Genomic DNA, 18779 nt, shown 5'->3' with positions numbered 1-18779 from the left:
TCAACACACCGGAAACATTTTAGACGCACTGGCACTGTCTGTTGAGCTCCTGACCTGATGAACCTTTCTCACAGTTGAACAAGTAATCGCACTGTTGTTTTTAGTTACATGGTTTGAATGCATTTAAGTGAGGGTAAGTTTTAAAATAACGAATGTTTCCATGTCTTTTACATAGGTCCCTTATAATGACGTTTCCCGAACTTCCAACATTGACCGGCAGAGAGCAGACGTCGTCTTGTTGCTGATGTTGATGTCCAAAGTCTGGTTTGTCTGTCAATAACATTCTTTGAAGATGACAAAGAACAAAGAAATGTAGGTGAAGATCACCTTATGTCAAATGTTAAAAGTGTTTTCTTATATATATAAAAACTTCACATGAAGTTTCCAGCCAGGGAAACAAATGTTCTTGTGCAAAACAAGGACCTGGTATAGGCCTATGGAGAAGGGGGGCAACATGGAGGCCTTTAGTGGTGTGATTGTGATTGTAACTTCTGGAAATAATATAACCTACTCTGGTTTTCATTAGCCTATATTAGCCTTATATTTGTTAACGGATTGTCTATGCTCTTTGGACAGCACATCAGTGAATGTCAGAGAGCTCAGGCTGTGTCCATCTCCTCAGTTATCTTTTACCTCTTATTCCGTTCTTTTGGGCTCATTAAAAAAAATGTTGGTCCAGCCAAGTCCGGTCTATGCGGTCACAGAAGACCAGTGCTAGGTAGCACGACACAAAGACAGCTTCTTCCCCCAAGCAGTCACTCTGTTGAACACTCAGAAACAGCCCCCACCCTTGCACTGAACAAAGTCATCAACATTGTTCTGCATATCTACCTCATGTGTACTTCAATCTTACAGTTACAATATTGTTATTAATACATTATCATTGCACTGAACTGCCTTGCACTATATTTAGATTTAATCTTAAACCTCAGTCTACAGTATATGATATTGCACTATTCCCACCCTCTTTTCAATTGTATATTTCATCTGGCCTGTGCCTGTTGAGGTGTCCACGACTTGGCAAGCTTGACAGGGACAACAAGGAGGCGGACATCCCCAGCCGCAATGTACAGATGTAAATATTGTATTTATTCTTATACTTAACCATACTCCTGAAACGGGACACAGCTAAAAATACTGTGAGTCATTGTATAATTATGCACGCCTATGTTAGGTCTCTGTATTTTTTCAGATAAAATATCCTTTTTTCAGATTGTGGATTTATTTATTTATTTATTTAATACTGATCTATATGGCCCCCCTCTGCCTCTCTCTCTCTCTCTGTCCTGACCACATATTCACTCATGCTGTCTCTAACACATGTGGGCTACATGTGCTGTCTGACAAAGCTTACACTCCTAGATATTACAGCAACAGTATTGTTTCTGTTCATTTATGAAAATGACACAGCTTTTCTCACTTTCTGAACGAATATGTTTGCAAGCACATATGGAAGAAGGCCCAATCAACATGAACTCAAAACTGGATAAAAATAACACAAGCAGTGTTTGAGATGTTGAGTCACCATTGTCTCTAGGATGAATCATGACACGATGTACAGTACACACACTGTGTGCTACAATATGCATGTAGCCCTGTGAGCTGTGGGGCTTGTGTTTTCATCTGCAGTGTTTCTTTGCATTGTTGGGGTAGCATCTGTCAGCAATGCAATATCACACAGTTGTATAAATAGGACCTCAGTGGGTCGTATGGTGTTGTGTTGCAGTAGCCATGGGGGAGATACAAGGGAGCAAGAGGAGAAAAAAAGATAAAGGAGCCATTAGACCTTTAAGAGTGGTATGTATAAATCAGATGTTAAAAAGGGGAGCACCTAGAATTGGCCAGGCTTCGGAGGAATCTGAATAGGGAAATATGCATTATCTTCAGAAGAAAGTCATGTCAGAGACAAGAGATAACATGGGCACATGCTGGCATTTCGAGAGTTCAGTGTGAAATGACACATTGTCCTCATGACTGGTGCTATTAGATTTTGTGCACATGAAATAGAATAAAGGCTAAGCAAGGAAAGTGATTACCCCCTTCTCTCTCTCTCTCTCTCTCTCTCTCTCTCTCTCTCTCTCTCTATCACTCTTTCTCACACACACACACAGTAAGTGAGAGTTAGGCTGAAAACAAACTTCAGAATTTCCTGGAAAGCCATTTGGCAGAGGCCTTGAAGGGCATGTGAGGACAAGGTGTCGTCAGCATACTGGAACTTACAGTGATGGCACAGAATAAATGTCCTCTTAAGATTATCTCTAACTCTCATTTCTCCTGAGATCTGCAATTCTCCATCAGCAATTCGCCATTTCCCTGGGCACAGTACCGGCGCAAGAGCTCCACAGTTCTATCTGTAATGCTGGGTGTGCAGTAATAATTCAGTGAGCAGGATGGTGGTGGTAGGTAGTATTTAATTTGGCATAGGGGTGCTTTGCAGTGTTTATTTTTATTTAGCAGCATCCCTGGTTAATTGGCAGCTGCTTAACCCATTTAAGCCCAAATTTTTCCCAGACATGCAAATATGCAAATCATGTGTTATTAGCAACCCTTTGAAGTAATCAATATTTTTTTTTTTTTTTTTAAATGTAGAAAAGTAGATGAAAAAGTGAGTTTTATCACTTTTCAATTTTATCACTTTACAATTGTGACCGGTGGGATAATATGCGTATACTCAATGAAAGGTTGCTCAAATTGCTTTTTTGTTTAAAATAAAGGTATTCTGACAGGAGTTTTCAAACTGATATGAACACTGAGACCAATGGCAATAATAAATATGAAAAATATGTAAACTTTGTTTATTTACCAGGAGCTTCGGCTCGTTAAAATAGAACCCTGAATGTGTATGTCTGTGCGTGCGTGTGTGTCTGCATGTAGTTGTGAGAGTTAGTGTATATATGGTCTGTGTGTGTGTATCTGCATGGGGTGTAAGAGTTAGTGTGCATATTGTGTGTGTGTGTGTGTGTGTGTGCATATCTATATATATATATATATATGTGTGTGTGTGTGTGTGTGTGTGTGTGTGTGCGTATATATATAGGCTATTTTGTCCCTTGAGATAAGGGACAAAAGCACTTTTGAAAAGTGACAAACAAAAAATCGATACTACATTAATTTGAATTGGATATCATCATAAACATAGATCTCATCTATCATGCCTGAAAAGGAACAGGTTTTTTATTAACCACTTTTTATGAAAATTGACATTTACTGACTTAGTAACTTGTCATTTGTCAACTCCGTCTAATACATGAAAATATGTTTTTGTGTGTGTTTGATCAATTCAACAACACTGTAAAGTCTTTAAGTGTGTAGAAATGGTGTGCCTTAGCAAGGTTTAGTGATAAATTGCATTGTATACACTTTTAATATCATTATGACCGCCGCTAGCGAAGCTAGCAAAGCGGTCATATAGGGATTGTCAACGTTTTTTTTTTTTTTTTTTCAGTCATCTACTTCCTGAATTTTTGGTCAACGATACCCGGGACACCGAACCACCGGGACACATGAAATTTGGTGGGTATGTAGCCCCACTAGGAAAAATTTTGTTTCGTCCCCGGGGTCCACTCCCCCCCCGTGCTGGGACCCCGAACCGCAAAAAAAGCAGTTTTTCCTAAATAACTACCTGAACCGTGGCACCGAGGATGAAGAATCTTTTATGGTATGTTGGTCTCAAGGGCCCACATCAATCTGGCCCATAATCACTCATTTGTGATTTGCACCCCCCCCCCCCCCAAGTTTCGTAGAATTTCATCCATGGGGGGGTCTTAAAAAAAATAGATTATGTGTACATTTAGTGACTGTACACTCATTGGCCTGTAGATGGCGGTGCACACATATACACATGCACACACACACAGGCACCCACATACTATCGGTATTAGAACGGCCGATACATAATTACAAATTCAGTAGGATTAAAAGAAAGCCAAAATATATATTCATCATCATCATCATGGCTGCATTTCAAGTAGTCGTTTGTCCACTAGATGGCGCATCGTTGCAGTGAGACGTAATTTTGTTGGAAGTTAAACGTGGGTTGGAATAACAATGGACGCTTCCTACAAGTATAGTTTACCGCAGAGAACGTCTAATAAGGATAGGATGATGTTCACATGAAATGTAATTCCCATTTCTTCTTGAAGCCGAAATAAATCTGAGGATGTTTATCGGACATGCTTGGTTTTTACTGCAGGTACGTTAATCTTATAATATCAATAAGGACCTAGGTAATGTTACCGTTAGCGTTGGTTGAGTGATGGAGGCCAATTTGATTGATTGCATTTGTAGAAAACTATAAATGCGGTTATACCAAGCAAATTGATAGCAGCACTGTAATTGTATCTTTCGACTGTCATTTGTTGCATGTGCTACAAAAATCATTCTGTTCAATGGAAGATTTACCAACGTTACACTGGTCTGATACAGTTTTGCCTATACATGTGTGAGACTGAGACGCCTGTTTATTTTGTTTTAAGTGCGTGCAGGGTGTGAGAGGGGAATCGATGTGCTTTGATTCCAGCTTGGTAGTTGTAGTCTGTGAAATTAAAAAGCACGTGTGTGTGAAGTATCCAAACAATGACACCTTCATTTCATTATGGCTGCTTTAGCAACACACCTTAAGCTACTGTGTAGTGGGTCCCATTTAGAAGTGGCTACTTCATTCGCGCTTTCCTTGACTCATGGAGCTGCGTGAATTTTATTACAACTTTTCGCCACGATATGGCAGTTTAAGTCCGCTTGATACTGTATGGCGTAAGCCATTGGTTTCCAAAGGAGATTTTATTTGTGTCGCCAGCATAGCCTATTGACAATTTATGTTGTAAATAGGCCTACCTTATAAGCCTACCTGTAGCTTAGGGAAGCTAACAGCTTTCTATTAGGATAGTGTGTTAGTTACAGTTTTTTCATAACTCCCTGATGCATTTTTGCATTTAGAATAGCCAGAGCGTGAACAATATCGGGTGCCTATGGACTAGGCTTGGTGAACCCAGCCTGATCTGCCCGCTATTTGGACCTCAGTTACACAATGCAAGGGAACATGAATCAGCCTATATTTGCACGAACAATAAAGGACAACAGCTCTTCAACTTTGGCCCGTTAAAATGTGTATGAACAGTCTAGCGACGCATTTCATCAAGGCCCATTTGGACATGTCAGTTATTTGCACCACTAGATGTAAAACAGCATTTCGTTTCAGACTACTGTTACTTAATTTGTGCATTAACAATAACGTTTCAGACTACTGTTACTTAATTTGTGCATTGACAATAAAGTATTACATGAACTAAAGATGACAAATCTTATGTAGAAGAAGAAACATTCACAAAAAATCCATCCATCCAAAAATGACCTTTGTTTTTGATAGCTGTTGAAAACGGCACGGAACTGACAGAGATGTTTTTGTTTATAAATAAATAAATAAATAAAAAAAATTATGCTGATACCTTTTGCTTTTCCCAAATACAATGTGTACAGCCTACAGGTGTAAGTGACCTTTCATCAATCCAGTTGCAATGGATGAACTGTGATGAACTGCCCTACTTGTGATTGTTTAGAGATGTTAAAGGTTTTATAACAATGCTACATCTTCTTTGGCTATTCTACAATCTATTCACCTTTTCAGCACCAGTAGGCTACTCTCTGTGCAGCCGCACACACACACTCCGGCATGCCAAACAAGCATACACAAAAGTTTCAAGAGTGGGGGATGGAGTAAAATATGGAGACAAATTGAAGTGTGATTTATTTTCGCGGAAAGGATGTACAGGACTGCGCGGCGGTCATATTTTGTACCGCTATGCGGTACATCTAGTTTTACATTGTTTTGGAATAAGCCATTTTAAATTACCTTAATTTAGTTCACTATTTTTTTAATCAGTGCTTTTGTGCACACAAGACACTGATGCATGTAGATAAGTTGGTGTTTTAATGTATGAACACACTCAATTGAACAAAAGAAACATACATTTTACGGGGTTGACACACAATTGACGGTGTTGACAAACTAATCGAGAATCAAACTGATTAAAGATATTTACCTAGTTTTGACATGGCAGTATCAAGGGAAATGGTATCAAACTTCAAAGAAAGAGTTTCTACAGGACCTCAGGCAAGTAAGTTCTATGATTTGCTCCAATTTCTCTCAGCAAGTAAGTAAATCATTACTGCCTTTGGTGTAGAGCCAAGTATTAAATATTTATATATAATAGTTTGTCTAACCTGCGGGACTTGGGCATTGGACAAGAGGTCTTGAACATGCCTACGCTCTATGAAGTCCATAACATCAGGGGCTATGGCATAGAGCTGGTCTGGCTTGCTTGGAGGGGACAAGCTATCCCTGCTGTTTCAAAATCTTTCACTGGACAGAAACCGACATCCCTCCTCCTAGCCTAGTCGCCTGCTGTAGTTTTACTGGTCACCTTGCTATTTTATAGTTGTATCAGGTAGCTTAGTTGACTTTACATTATCCTATGTGGGCCTAACACTTCAGCCATTTTGAACAGAAGAACACACCAGAATAGGCCTGCTTAGTAAGCAGGATTTGATGGCTGCATTGCAATTCAATGCGGAAGTAATCCAAGTATTCAGAATATGTTACTCAGATCGAATACTTTACAAAAATATATTATTTGGGCATGTATTCTGTATTCTGTAACAGAATACTTTTTGAAAGTATCCTTCCCAACACTGCCTACATCTCATGAGTCCCATGCGCTTTCCCACCAGTGGAGCTAGTTGGCTAGTTGATCAAACTTTTGCCAACTTAAAAAAAAAAGCTTAACTCCAGTCGCGATTCAAAGACCGCTGTTTTCCAGCACCCATCTTCTTTGTTTTCAAGTAGCAAGGAATTCATGTGGAACCGTCGCAACTCTGTCATCATTATGTTAAGCCCGCCCACCGACTCTACACACGATATGATTGGCCTGATCGAAGTTTGATTTTTCCAGCTCACAAGCCAACAGAGAGTTGCTAGACTACCCTGGCTACAAATTACATTTGCAGCTGCTAGGGGTACGTCTAGATTTCTAGGCTACCCTCCTCCTATATTTAGGGTGAAAATTGGCAGTAGGACCACAAGAATGCAAAAACTCAACTTTCACATCTTGGTGTTCTATATCTACATCAATGGACTTTCCTAACCACCAGTGATCATCATACACCACTGCCAGCCTATCCCCTATCTTAATACTGTTGATAGTTATATTAACAGTAGCACCCCCAGGATCTTTCAATGGCTCCTCTTCCATTTCATCCACCAAATCTTACATTTCATCGACCGAATCCCCTGCTTCTCCCAACTCGTCAAGACTTCCAAATGCTGCTCTCCCAGGAACACTGTGCTGCTGGGGTCTTCAGGGGTGGTGTTGGATATCAGATCAAAGGGCTGTCCCCCTTTCGATAAGCTGTGTCTTCCACCATCACACTTCTGTCCCATCCATCACACTTCTGTCCCATGAGAACCCAGCGGGGGAAGTGAGACATGCGTCGTTAGGATGTCTCTGGGTCTGCGACTTCGGAGTCTGTAAACAGATCTTGAAAATACATGTAGCTTTGGAGCAAAAGGTTTTTAGCTGTCATTCCAGTACTAATAAGCAAATGATCATTCAGTGGAGTTCAACATTTTTCAAAGATGACGTCAGCTGCAGTCAGGTCATTCAGGGCCCATGTTGACAATAGCAGTGACAAGACAGACAAGACAGACTCTTATGCAATTTCATTTTCAGGTGAGAGATTCTTAAGGCAAGCAGTCCCCCCAAATGTAGCCGTAAAGTGGGGAATGGCCAAGACCCCGGCTACCCTGAAAAGCTTAATCCGATAAGCTCCAGATTGTGTCCATAGGACCGAATATGTTTGTCTAAAACATACATGGCTATTTCCAGAACTATTGTTCTAACGCCAGTCTCATAGAGACGAAAGTATTTTCAATAATACTTAGGGGCCATTTACAGGAACAAAACAAGCTTGTTACTAACGCCCAACAGAGCTCCCTGCTGGAGCCCGATAGTCTGACAAGAACTATTTAGGACTCAGCTCCATAATATCTCACCACCAGAAAATATCAATTACCTTACCTTAAGAGTGTGCCGTCAAACACGATGTTGAAGATCTCTCAGCAAAATTTGAATCCAATTTAAATCCAAAATTTTAATCTCACGGTTGGAACCTCCATAACTGATAGTATATTTTTTACTACCATATTTCTCTTAAGACTCAATCAGGATGATGCAAGATCAGGATCCAGGCTTTATTCTTTTCAATGAGGGGCCAGTGGCCCTGAAGGGAGAGAAGTACATGTTTGTTTCACCCCATCATGGATTTCACCAGATTCTCAGTATTCTCTGACTTCTCTGACTACACAGAAACAGTCTACCATATTCAAAGTTACACACAAAGAGAAGGAGTGACCTACTAGTATGAATATGCAAGGTAAAGGTGTGGTGTGTGTGGGATGTGGCCTTTTGGCCAGCTTCTATTGTCTTTTAATTAAAACTACCCCCTTTCCTGGGAAGTCCTTCAGAGGCCTGGACACATGCTGTTCTACAAACATTAACATTTCACACCTGGTGATAGGCAAAAGGCCTCTAGACAAGCTTTCATTGAATTCAAGGATAAACAAAGGATGCTTCCATACAGACCAAAGACACACACAGGGTACACATGGGTACAAAAATCACAGATGACCATAAGAAATACGCAGTATGTACATTTACAGAAATGAGGCTGATTCACAACACTTTCAAATCCCCCTTTTCAAGTCATAAAGACTTGAATCATTAAACTATTCACATAAAATATGAATCAGCTTATAACAAACAGAGGACTTTTAGGATGTGGAAGGAAGTTACATATCATGGGAGAATAAAAATAACAACAGTAGAAAGACTGACATCATCTACCATAGAAACAGCTAAGAAAATGCAACCAAAGCCAGTTTCCATTCTTCTTGTGGTGCACAATGCAATAGAATAAAATCACAGGTGGGTTGCTTTCATGTGGTGCACAATGTTTAGAATGTGTATGTGTGTGCAAAATGTGCTTAGGGCGGCGCTTGGCTCTATTAATAGGGGGCGTTCCCCCACACCCTGTGTTCCTCTTCTTTTTCTTCAATCTTTCCTTCTCCAGTTAAAGTATACCAACAAAATAAAAATTCTCTAGTCTGAAGGTCAGGGTCGACTACCTGGAACCTTCGGATCCTTGCTGTTTTTGGGGGTTATTCTGCCCACAGCAGGTCCACTATTTTAAATTGATCCAATCTTTCTCGTGATGTTCTGACCAAGGTCTTTTTGTGGGATGGTACACAAGACTTCCAAATGCTGCTCTCCCAGGAACACTGTGCTGCTGGGGTCTTCAGGGGTGGTGTTGGATATCAGATCAAAGGGCTGTCCCCCTTTCGATAAGCTGTGTCTTCCACCATCACACTTCTGTCCCATCCATCACACTTCTGTCCCATGAGAACCCAGCGGGGGAAGTGAGACATGCGTTGTTAAGATGTCTCTGGGTTTGCAACTTCGGAGTCTGTAAACAGATCTTGAAAATACATGTAGCTTTGGAGCAAAATGTTTTAGCTGTCATTCCAGTACTAATAAGCAAATGATCATTCAGTGGAGTTCAACATTTTTCAAAGATGATGTCAGTTGCAGTCAGGTCTGTCTTGACCTCTCAGTTATACCTCCAAACACGCAAACAATACAGTACATGAACTTTGAGGCTTGTGATGCCTCAAAACAGAATTCCTAGTAATAATGTAAACATTTCTTATGACCGTGTATATATATATATATATGTGTGTGTGTGTGTGTGTGTGTGTATCTGCAGGTGGGTGTGTGAGAGCAGCAGGCAAAGTGCATGTCGCGTGCAATGTGAAGTCCCCTTGAGTGTGAATGTCTGTGTGTGTGTGTATTTGTGTGTGTATGTGTGTGTTTGTGTGTTTGTGTGTGTGTGTGTGTGTGTGTGTATGTTTGAGTGTGTATGTATGTGTGTGTGTGTATCTGTGTGTGTGAGTGTGTATATTTGTGTGTGTGTGTGAGTGTGTGTGTATGTCTGTGTGTGTGAATATGTGTATGTGTGTGTGTGTGTGTGTGTGTGTATGTCTGTGTATGTCTGTGAGTGTGTGTGTGTGTGTGTGTGTGTGTGAATATGTGAATATGTGTGTGTGTGTGTGTGTGAGTGAGTATGTATGTGTGTGAGTGTGTGTATGTATGTCTCTGTATGTGTGTATGTATGTGTGTGTGTTTGTAGGTGTAGAAGTATGTGTGCATCTAGATACAACATTCTATCCCACTGGTCACTATTGTGACCGTTAACATATTTACTCATTCTGCAAACACACCAAAGACATTTGAATAATTATAAATGTATATATCATAACTAGACACCTTAAAGACCATGTGTACAAAAAATATTTGTCCTATGTTTATTTTAACATACTTTAAAAACCTTTTATTTGGGAGCTGTGAGGCCGTCATCCTCTTCTCAAGGTGCAACCAGGAAGTAAGCAGCTCTGGTTATGTGACAATTTCCTCAAAACATTTGACACTGCACACATTTCATTGAAACACTCTATTGTTTCAATATTTACTGAAAGAGTATTGGGATATTCCCGAGTTACAGTTTTAGAGGCTCTAGGATTCAAACTGATATGGACTGGGTAATATGTTAGGAACAAAAGGATGCCACTTTGTTATTTGGGAATGAAAATGATCAATCCACAGAGGACTGAAATTACCCCTCGAAAATCTAAGTGGAAAAAATGATGCAGCAAGCTAGTCTATTTTGCTTGAATTTCAGCGCAGCAACTCATGATGGTACTCAGTAGTTTGTATGGCCCCGACATGCTTGATGGCATCGGGGCATGCTCCTAATGAAACGGCGGATGGTGTCCTAGGGGATCTGCTCCCAGATGTGGACATGGCCATCACTGAGCTCCTAGACAGTCGGTGGTACAACCTGGCGGTGTTGGATGGACCAAAATATAATGTCCCAGAGGTGTTCAATCGGATTTAAGTCAGGGGAGTGTGGGGCCCACTGCACCAATACAGGGTCAGACAATGGGTCTGAAGTTTTCATCCTGATGCCTAAGAGCAGGGTGCAGTTGTCTTGCCCGTAGAAGTGTGTGCGTCCTTCCAAGGATATCCCTCCCAAAACCATCACTGGTCCACCACCAAACCAGTCATGCTGAATGATGTTGTAGGCAGAATTACATTCTCCAAGACATCTTTAGACGTCACATGTGCTCAGGGTGAACCTGGTCTCATTTGTGAAAAGCACAGGGCGAACCTGCCAATTTTGTATTCTATGGCAAAATGCCAATTGAGCTGCACAGTGCTGGGCAGTGAGCATAGGTCCTTCCAAAGGCCATCGGGCCCTCAGACCACCTTCATGAAGTCTGACAGTGTGGTGAGAGACATTCACACCAGCGGCCTGGAGGAGGTCATTTTGTAGGGCTCTGGCAGACTACTGTTTGTTGTTGCACAAAGGAGCAGATACTGGTCCTGCTGCTGGGTTAAGGACCCTCTACCATCCTTCCCAGCTCTTCTAGAGCAACTGTCTCCTGGAATCTCCTACATGCTCTTGAGACTGCGCTGGGAGACACAGCAATCCTTCTGGCAATGGAATGTATTGGTGTGCCATTCTGGAGGGATTGGACTACCTGTGCAACGTTTGTAGGCTCCAGGTACTGGCTTATGCTACCAGTAGGGACACTGACCCTAGCCAAATGTGAAACTAGTGAAAAATTAGTCAAGGAGGATAAAGATGCAAAATGTATCATTTGCCACCACCTCTAAAACCATTCCTGTTTTTACAGACATATCTCCCTTCTTCCTTTCTTGTCAAAGTTTTTGGAGAAAGTGGTCTTCAAGCAAGTCTTGGACTATATCAGAACAACCTGCTAGACCCTATGCAGTCTGTTTTCAAGAGTCATTATGCTGAAACTGCTTTTCTGTCTGTGACCGAGAGTAGCTAAGTCCTCATCTAAGTTGCTAAGTCATTAGTATTCATTCTACTAGACTTATCTGCAGCCTTCGATACTGTTAACCATGACATTCTCCTTTCTACACTAACTGAACCGGGATGTCTAGAAAAGCCCTTGACTGGTTTAAATCCTACCTTAAACGGCACATGACCTCACCACAGGCGTGCCTCAGGGATCAGTATTAGGGCCCCTACTTTTCTTTATTTACAAACTTCCTTGGGTGAGACCATTCGCTCCCATGAATTTGATTATCACTGCTATGCAGACGATACTCAAATTTACCTGTCTTGAGCTTTTGGTGTTTCCACCACAAAGCACACCCAATGCACTGCTGAATGCACTAGCAAGTGTCCTAAAAGTGCTGGTTCACTGACTAGCATGAGTCCTAATGTGCCAGGAGGGAGCTAAAGTCATAAGGTATTACGTATTTAAATTAGCTTCATTGACAGGCATAATCATTTTATGGGATGCAAAATGTTAAACTACAATAAAACAAAATGGACCTTTTCAAACAATCACAAAAAGCCTTAAAAGAAACTTTAGTATATGCTAATTGGCCCCACCCACCTCAATTGAATTAGGCTAACAGTAGGATGTGTTGGACTGGGTTATGTACTAATTTATCTAACTATGACTGGGTGTATGTACTAATTTATCTAACTCTAGGCTAGAAGACAAAATAGCTAATTTCCCAAAAGGCAGCATATGTTTCTTTAAGAGACTTGACAGACGCTAGCCTCCATGGGTTTTAGCCTCCTTGCTAGCATGCCAGCCTCTAGGGGGCAAATTAGAAGGATTGAGCCCAGGGAAGTGCAGGGTTTAGTCACACAGTCGAAACTTCACACATAGCCTAAACGCACACCCCAGTTTTTGAATGTATGGCTACTTCCTTAAAATCCAACATGTCTGCCATTTTAATTATGCATGATTGTCTCATTATGCATTTCATAATGCTGAAAGATGGCTATAGACACGTCATAGTATGTGTTAAAAGCAGCATAGCATTATAAATGTAGAAAAAAAGGGCATATTTTGGTGGCCGTATTTGAAGTCAAGATAGGGGCCACTAGGGGGCGCTATGTGTTGGGGTCCGTTTCAATTTTTGATCACTAGGGGTAGTACTATACCTGTACCAAGTTTCGTGCTTTCTGCAAAAACTGAACGATTCAGGTAAAAATCTGGCCTTAGCCACTGTACTAACAAGAGTAGCTTTTGTAATAGTTTTTGCAAATGTAATAAGAATAAGAAATACTTCTGATTGAAATTTGACTGGCACAGTCAATAGAAAGTATAGAAATTTGACTGGCACAACAGCACCGTCCTGTGTATGTAAACAAACGCAAACATTAAAATAAAATAAGTTTAAGGAAAAAATGCTTGCTGAATGATTTTGAACAGTTGTGTGATGTCGTTGTCGCTTATCTATTTTGACACAGTAAAATCTTCGACTGCTGCTCTGGCGTTTGGATTTGCCTCTGCCGAGGGCTCTTGGCTGTCACCTCATGTCCTCCTATTCCCTTAGGCACCGTTCCCCTGATCACAGTTTGCTCTGATGCTCGTTAGGCCTTTAAACCCATTATCACCAGGCTGTCAGAGAGAGAGTGTGTGTGTGTGCTTGTCATAGATCACAAATCTGCTGGGCTTATCTGGCTGACCACCTCCCAGGCCTTCCCCACTGCCATAAAGCTACTTCCAGAGGCTGTCATTTTTCATCCTCTAGCTGGCTAAATAAAAAGCCACAATGCTAGGAAGTGTAATATTGTAATCAGTTATGTATAATTTAATCTGCCAGAATCAGTGCTGCAATGGGCAGCTGGAGTGAACGAGGATGAGAATAAAGCACAGGCCAAAGGACCAAGGATCAGTCAAAGTCCCAATGATGACCACAGACGGAAGACCCAATGAAAACTAACCCTGCAGAGAAGGGGCCCAGTGTTTCGATGTCTCAGTTATATGCATTTTATTTGTTGATCCTGTTCTTCAAACTCTGATTTCACTTTTGCCATTAATTATCTCTGTGAAGGAGGACTTGTTGTCAGTGCAGTTTGTCTGTCTATATGCACATGATTATGCAAAAACAACCGGCCCAATTTTCCTGTTTGTGACTGTGTCCACTCCTTCCTTTCTCATCCAGCCTTTCAGCGAAGTCTCATGACACCGGTCTAGAGTAAGAAGCTGAGGGGCAGACGTCAGACCACAAATTGAAAACGGGAGAAATTAGACTATTCTGATGAAGGGGACTCATTGGGATTCACTCCATGGTCTGGGGGAAGAGGGCCTCTGGAGAAAATCCAATCACCTTCATTTGGAAGGAATTCCATCAATGCAGCCTATGCAGATCAGATCAGGTAGGCATATGAAACCAACTATGAAACTCTTTCTCTCTCTCTCTCTCTCTCTCTTTCTCTCGCTTGCTCTCTCTTTTCCACATCTCTCTCCCTTTTTTTACATCTATCACTCTCTCTAGTGTACTGTACACACACACACACACTTTGATACAAAGACACATGGGTAATTATTCACACTTTGTTCTGACATGGTTTTCCTCAGCAGCCCTTTAAATATGCTGAGAAGGGTGTGAGTGAACCTTGAGGGAGACAAAAAATAAAATTTATATATAAAACAAAACACAACCCTGCTTCAATTGGGAATGCCAATTAGGAAGAAGTTAGGAGCACTGAGGATGTGTTTAACAAAAAATTTGAGTCATCTATGCTTATGAGGAACTAATAAAAAAAGATTAGTATAGTGTTGTAATTAGAATCAGGTAGACCATTGTTTCATGCCCATATGTAATGATAAACACGTCCTGGATCTCTTTCCTCCAGTATGACTGGATCTTTTTACAAACACTTCACATGCTCCACCCTTTAATATCTTGAAAATTGCACCAGCTGTTTCTCTATGAGTGGTTGTTTCAAGGGGATTTCGAGTGCCACGTGAAAATAATCTCTTCTCTATGCACTGCAGTGGACTTCAGGGTTGATCTCCCAGTGAATAATGGGTTAGTTTAAGTTTAACAAGAACAAACCTGCAAACAGGCAGGCAGAAACACAGCAATTATGCTCTCATGTTGCTCAGAATCGCTTCCCACTGCGGCCTGGCAGGCAGCAAGTATGGATGAAGTGCCCGTCCAGAGAGCTGTTTCAGGCATCGCATAGAACTTGCTATGTGTCCACTGGATTTCCTGCTTATTTCCCCAGGTAATCTAGCCATAATAACATTGCTGGTTCCAATGTGATGAAGTTGGCATCCAAAGCTGGACTGATGGCCTTAAACACCCCACTGCTTCTTCGTGGTTTACCCAGAGGCGAGGACACATAGACTCTGCCTAATGAGGATGTATGCTCCGCTTGACCCACACACCATTTACCCAACAAATGATCTTCTAGATGCTAAACAAAGGCACCAAAGCCTCTGCTTATCGCCTTATTACTCTGGTTAGGTGGCATACTTATACTGTGCATCCCCCTGCCGTCTCTCATTAAGGAGAATACGTAGGCTAAAACTCAGTTTGGCATTAACATGAGGTATGCCATAGAAAATATTCAAAGTGTGATGATAAATGGAATAACACTTTTAACTCAGCCAAGCTGTCTACATTTAAATACAATTACATCTGAATCTTGTAGTGAATACCATGAACATCATTAAGGGCCCTAATTTGAATTATGCGTAATGCGACAGGCAATATGCTAAAATTGTAATATTGTAATAAATAATTCTCTAACTGTAACAGTACCAATGCCTGTTCATAGGCCTCAACATGTTTAACATTTCTAAGCTAGCTAATAGTAAATAGTTGCAGTGGAAAATCAAATAAAGACAAACAAAATAGTGAAAGCTTTTGTGGTCATTTTCTTTAAGTCCTTTGTACACTGGCTACATCCAGTGTAAAGTAGCTCATAAAACATTCAGTAATCACAACTGGACAGGAGGCATGTGCTTGTGATGCATGTATGTTGAAAATGTTATGATAGTTAGCACTGTGACATTCATACATCCCAGGACAATTATTGCAACAATTACATCCGCTTCTGTGAGTTCCAGATATACTAAATCCGCCTTTGAGCGGTTTAAATAAATGCAAATGTAATACCTCCACAATGGGTTGTGGCCTTGGAAGGTGGCATAATTGGCTTTCACATATTCTACAGCTTTTTTAATTCCAGCTAAAAGCATATGTAAGAAGGCTTACCATTATTCATGCTCTTTCCTGCACTCGTCAATGGACAGCACACTGCCTTTTAGACCGAGGGAGGTAGGCATATATAATGTACTGTGTACTTTGTACGTTTTTTAAAAAAACTGTGAAAAAGATGGGGATGGCAAAAAAGAGAATACTGCAGCATGGTTACTAAAGGCTGGCTCTGGACAGTTGGCAGACCTGCTTTGCCATATATGCTGGCTGACCTCCCAAGCCTTCATTAAGCCGCTGCTCTTCTCTTTCCTTGATGAGAAGACAGGCACTGGCTATTCTGGAGGCCAGAAGCCACCTCTCCCTCCTCCTCACCCACTCCATGTCTGTCTGTCACCGCTGCAGCTGATGCATGCGTTCCATTTTCATAGTCCCTGGTTGTTGTGGCTCTCTGAGGCATTAAGGCCCCCGGCTCACTCATTTCCTCCAAGATGGAACTGTCCACGGTCCAGGGGCTGGCCGAATCTCAAGTGCGATGGGGTGGACAAGAAGATGGGACAGTTTTTTTGGGAGTTTTTTTTTTTCTGTTGAATGCTAGACAGCAGGGTTCGCTCTGCTAATGAGGCCTCGAGATGGCCCTGTTAGCTCTGCCTATGTGCTCTTAATGAGGACTTTCTTGTCATCCAGACACAATATTGACAGGGGATTTAAAGACACAGCTAAGGCTGTGAATCCTGTGACAGGATAAGGAAGCACAATGAACCTTTGCAAAATAAAATGCAAAAAGCTTCATCTCCCATTATGCTTTCTATGTAAAACGCAGGGCTCTACTTTAAAGATCTCCCCCCACTAAAAGACATTTGAAAGTCAGCTCAGAGGCCACAAGGTCAGACAGACTATTAATTTTAGATGATAAACGACTTCTCAGCCTGCTGTTAGTTGTAAAGCAGTGTTTCTTAAATGGTGTGCTGGGTGGTGGTGTGGCTACAGTGACACCCACCGCTAATGATATAGGAACCGAAATCTTGAAGTCGGTCATGTAAGAGGGCATCAGTGGGACTGGTGAAACGGGGCTGATTGATTGATGCTTGCATGGCGGCACTTATCTTAGCTCACAGACATTGCCATTGTCCAAGCTGATAAGCTCTGGCATTAAGTTGGATGAATTGTGCGTATAGTTGTGGTCGCTTGGTGTTGGTCCATAATCACTATATTTTTACTTTCCTTATGAAGTGTATGTCATTTGTTCCCATATTCACAGATTTGACTGCATCATTCTCTATCAGTTAGTAAAGAGGACACTGAGCCAAATTGGCCTTATTCCACACTTCATTAGAATTTGGTGTTCATGCATACAGTGGATCAGCAAGATACTAAAATAGCAACGAGGAGATAACAGCACAACACAACAAAGAGCAGTTTTAAATTACAGGCTGTTTTATGAATAGAAAAACATAGTCTGTCAGTAAAGGCATTAGATTTTCTTATTTGCTTATGTGTGTGTGTGCATGTGAGCATGCGCGCGTGTGTGTGTGTGCGTGTGTGTGTGTGCGCGCGTCCTGTTACTGTCACTTATTTGGAAATTGCTTCATGGCACATTAAAATTTTGCCATTTAAACAGCTTCTCACCTTGAGCTTTCTTCTCTATATTGCAACATAAGGTTACAATATTATAACAAACAAAATGTAATATGTGTAATATTCCCCTGCTGAGTCAAAGAATGGTGTTCTGATGAAGATTTCGGCCTTGGTCACCTAACTGTGACATGATGTCTAAATGTATGCAGTGCTTATCTGAGTGTTCTTGCTTTCGACTATTCAGGATTTCACGATCTCAGTCATCCAATGATCGTTTATGATTGGTCAATTTTTGAGAACATCCAGAAACTTTCATTTGACAGAAATACTTTTCCTTTAATGTAAAAAAACACATTTCCTTTAATGTAAATTGTAACCCGTCATGTGTGGTTCCCATTCATTCAACTAATTTATTCAAATTTGTATTCCAATCTGGTTTAGCACTATTTCAGTGGTGTTTCTGAGAAAAAATGATTGTTCTAAAGCCTACTGAGTATTCATTTTCTTTTTCCTGGTATGCTCCCATTTCTGAGTTTAGTTTTAGTTTCATTTACATTTAGAATGTTAACAATAGAGGTTAAAACAAAATGAAGTTGTTGCCATGGTATTTGAGTACCGTAATCAATAGGAGATCTAGACAGGTAGTGAATAGGAGCTTAATGGGGAGCCAGTGTTAGCCAGGGATTGTGATTTCCATCACCCTGAAGCATGCTAATATAAGGATCAGCCTTTAAAGACTGATGTCACCACTCACCACTCAGACAGAGCATTTATGAGATTTGTATCACCACAGCTGCAGAGTCTCGGAGAATAGATGTTTTCTGTTAAAGGTCTTTTATGCAATGGCATAATCAACATGATCACACAAAAGTCTTCACCCTGCTGGATATTTCCCCTTTTACTGCTTTTATAAATGGAATCTTGATTAATTTAATTTGGCTTTTTTTTACAATAATTTACAAAAATCCCTTTTTAATGTCAAAGCGAATTAAAAATATAAAATGGAAAATAAGCGATTGCATAAATATTCACCAGCCTTAAAGTGACTGACCTTAATCAATAGCGGTCCAGCCAATTGGTGCTAGTAGT

At 40.9% G+C, this 18779-nt stretch overlaps 1 long non-coding RNA gene across 1 annotated transcript; it reads left to right on the top strand.

The window, feature by feature from the left end:
• Window positions 1-17: 17 nt before the first annotated feature.
• Window positions 18-1211, top strand: LOC121685411. The gene is made up of 2 exons (XR_006023354.1): window positions 18-82; window positions 176-1211. It is a non-coding gene; the product is annotated as an uncharacterized LOC121685411 (long non-coding RNA).
• The last annotated feature ends 17568 nt before the right edge of the window (window positions 1212-18779 follow it).

This window comes from Alosa sapidissima, chromosome 16 (genome assembly GCF_018492685.1).
Source record: "Alosa sapidissima isolate fAloSap1 chromosome 16, fAloSap1.pri, whole genome shotgun sequence".
Lineage (NCBI taxonomy): Eukaryota > Metazoa > Chordata > Actinopteri > Clupeiformes > Clupeidae > Alosa > Alosa sapidissima.
The sequence above is the reverse complement of the archived record's forward strand: the minus strand, read 5'-3'. Positions and strand labels throughout refer to the sequence as shown.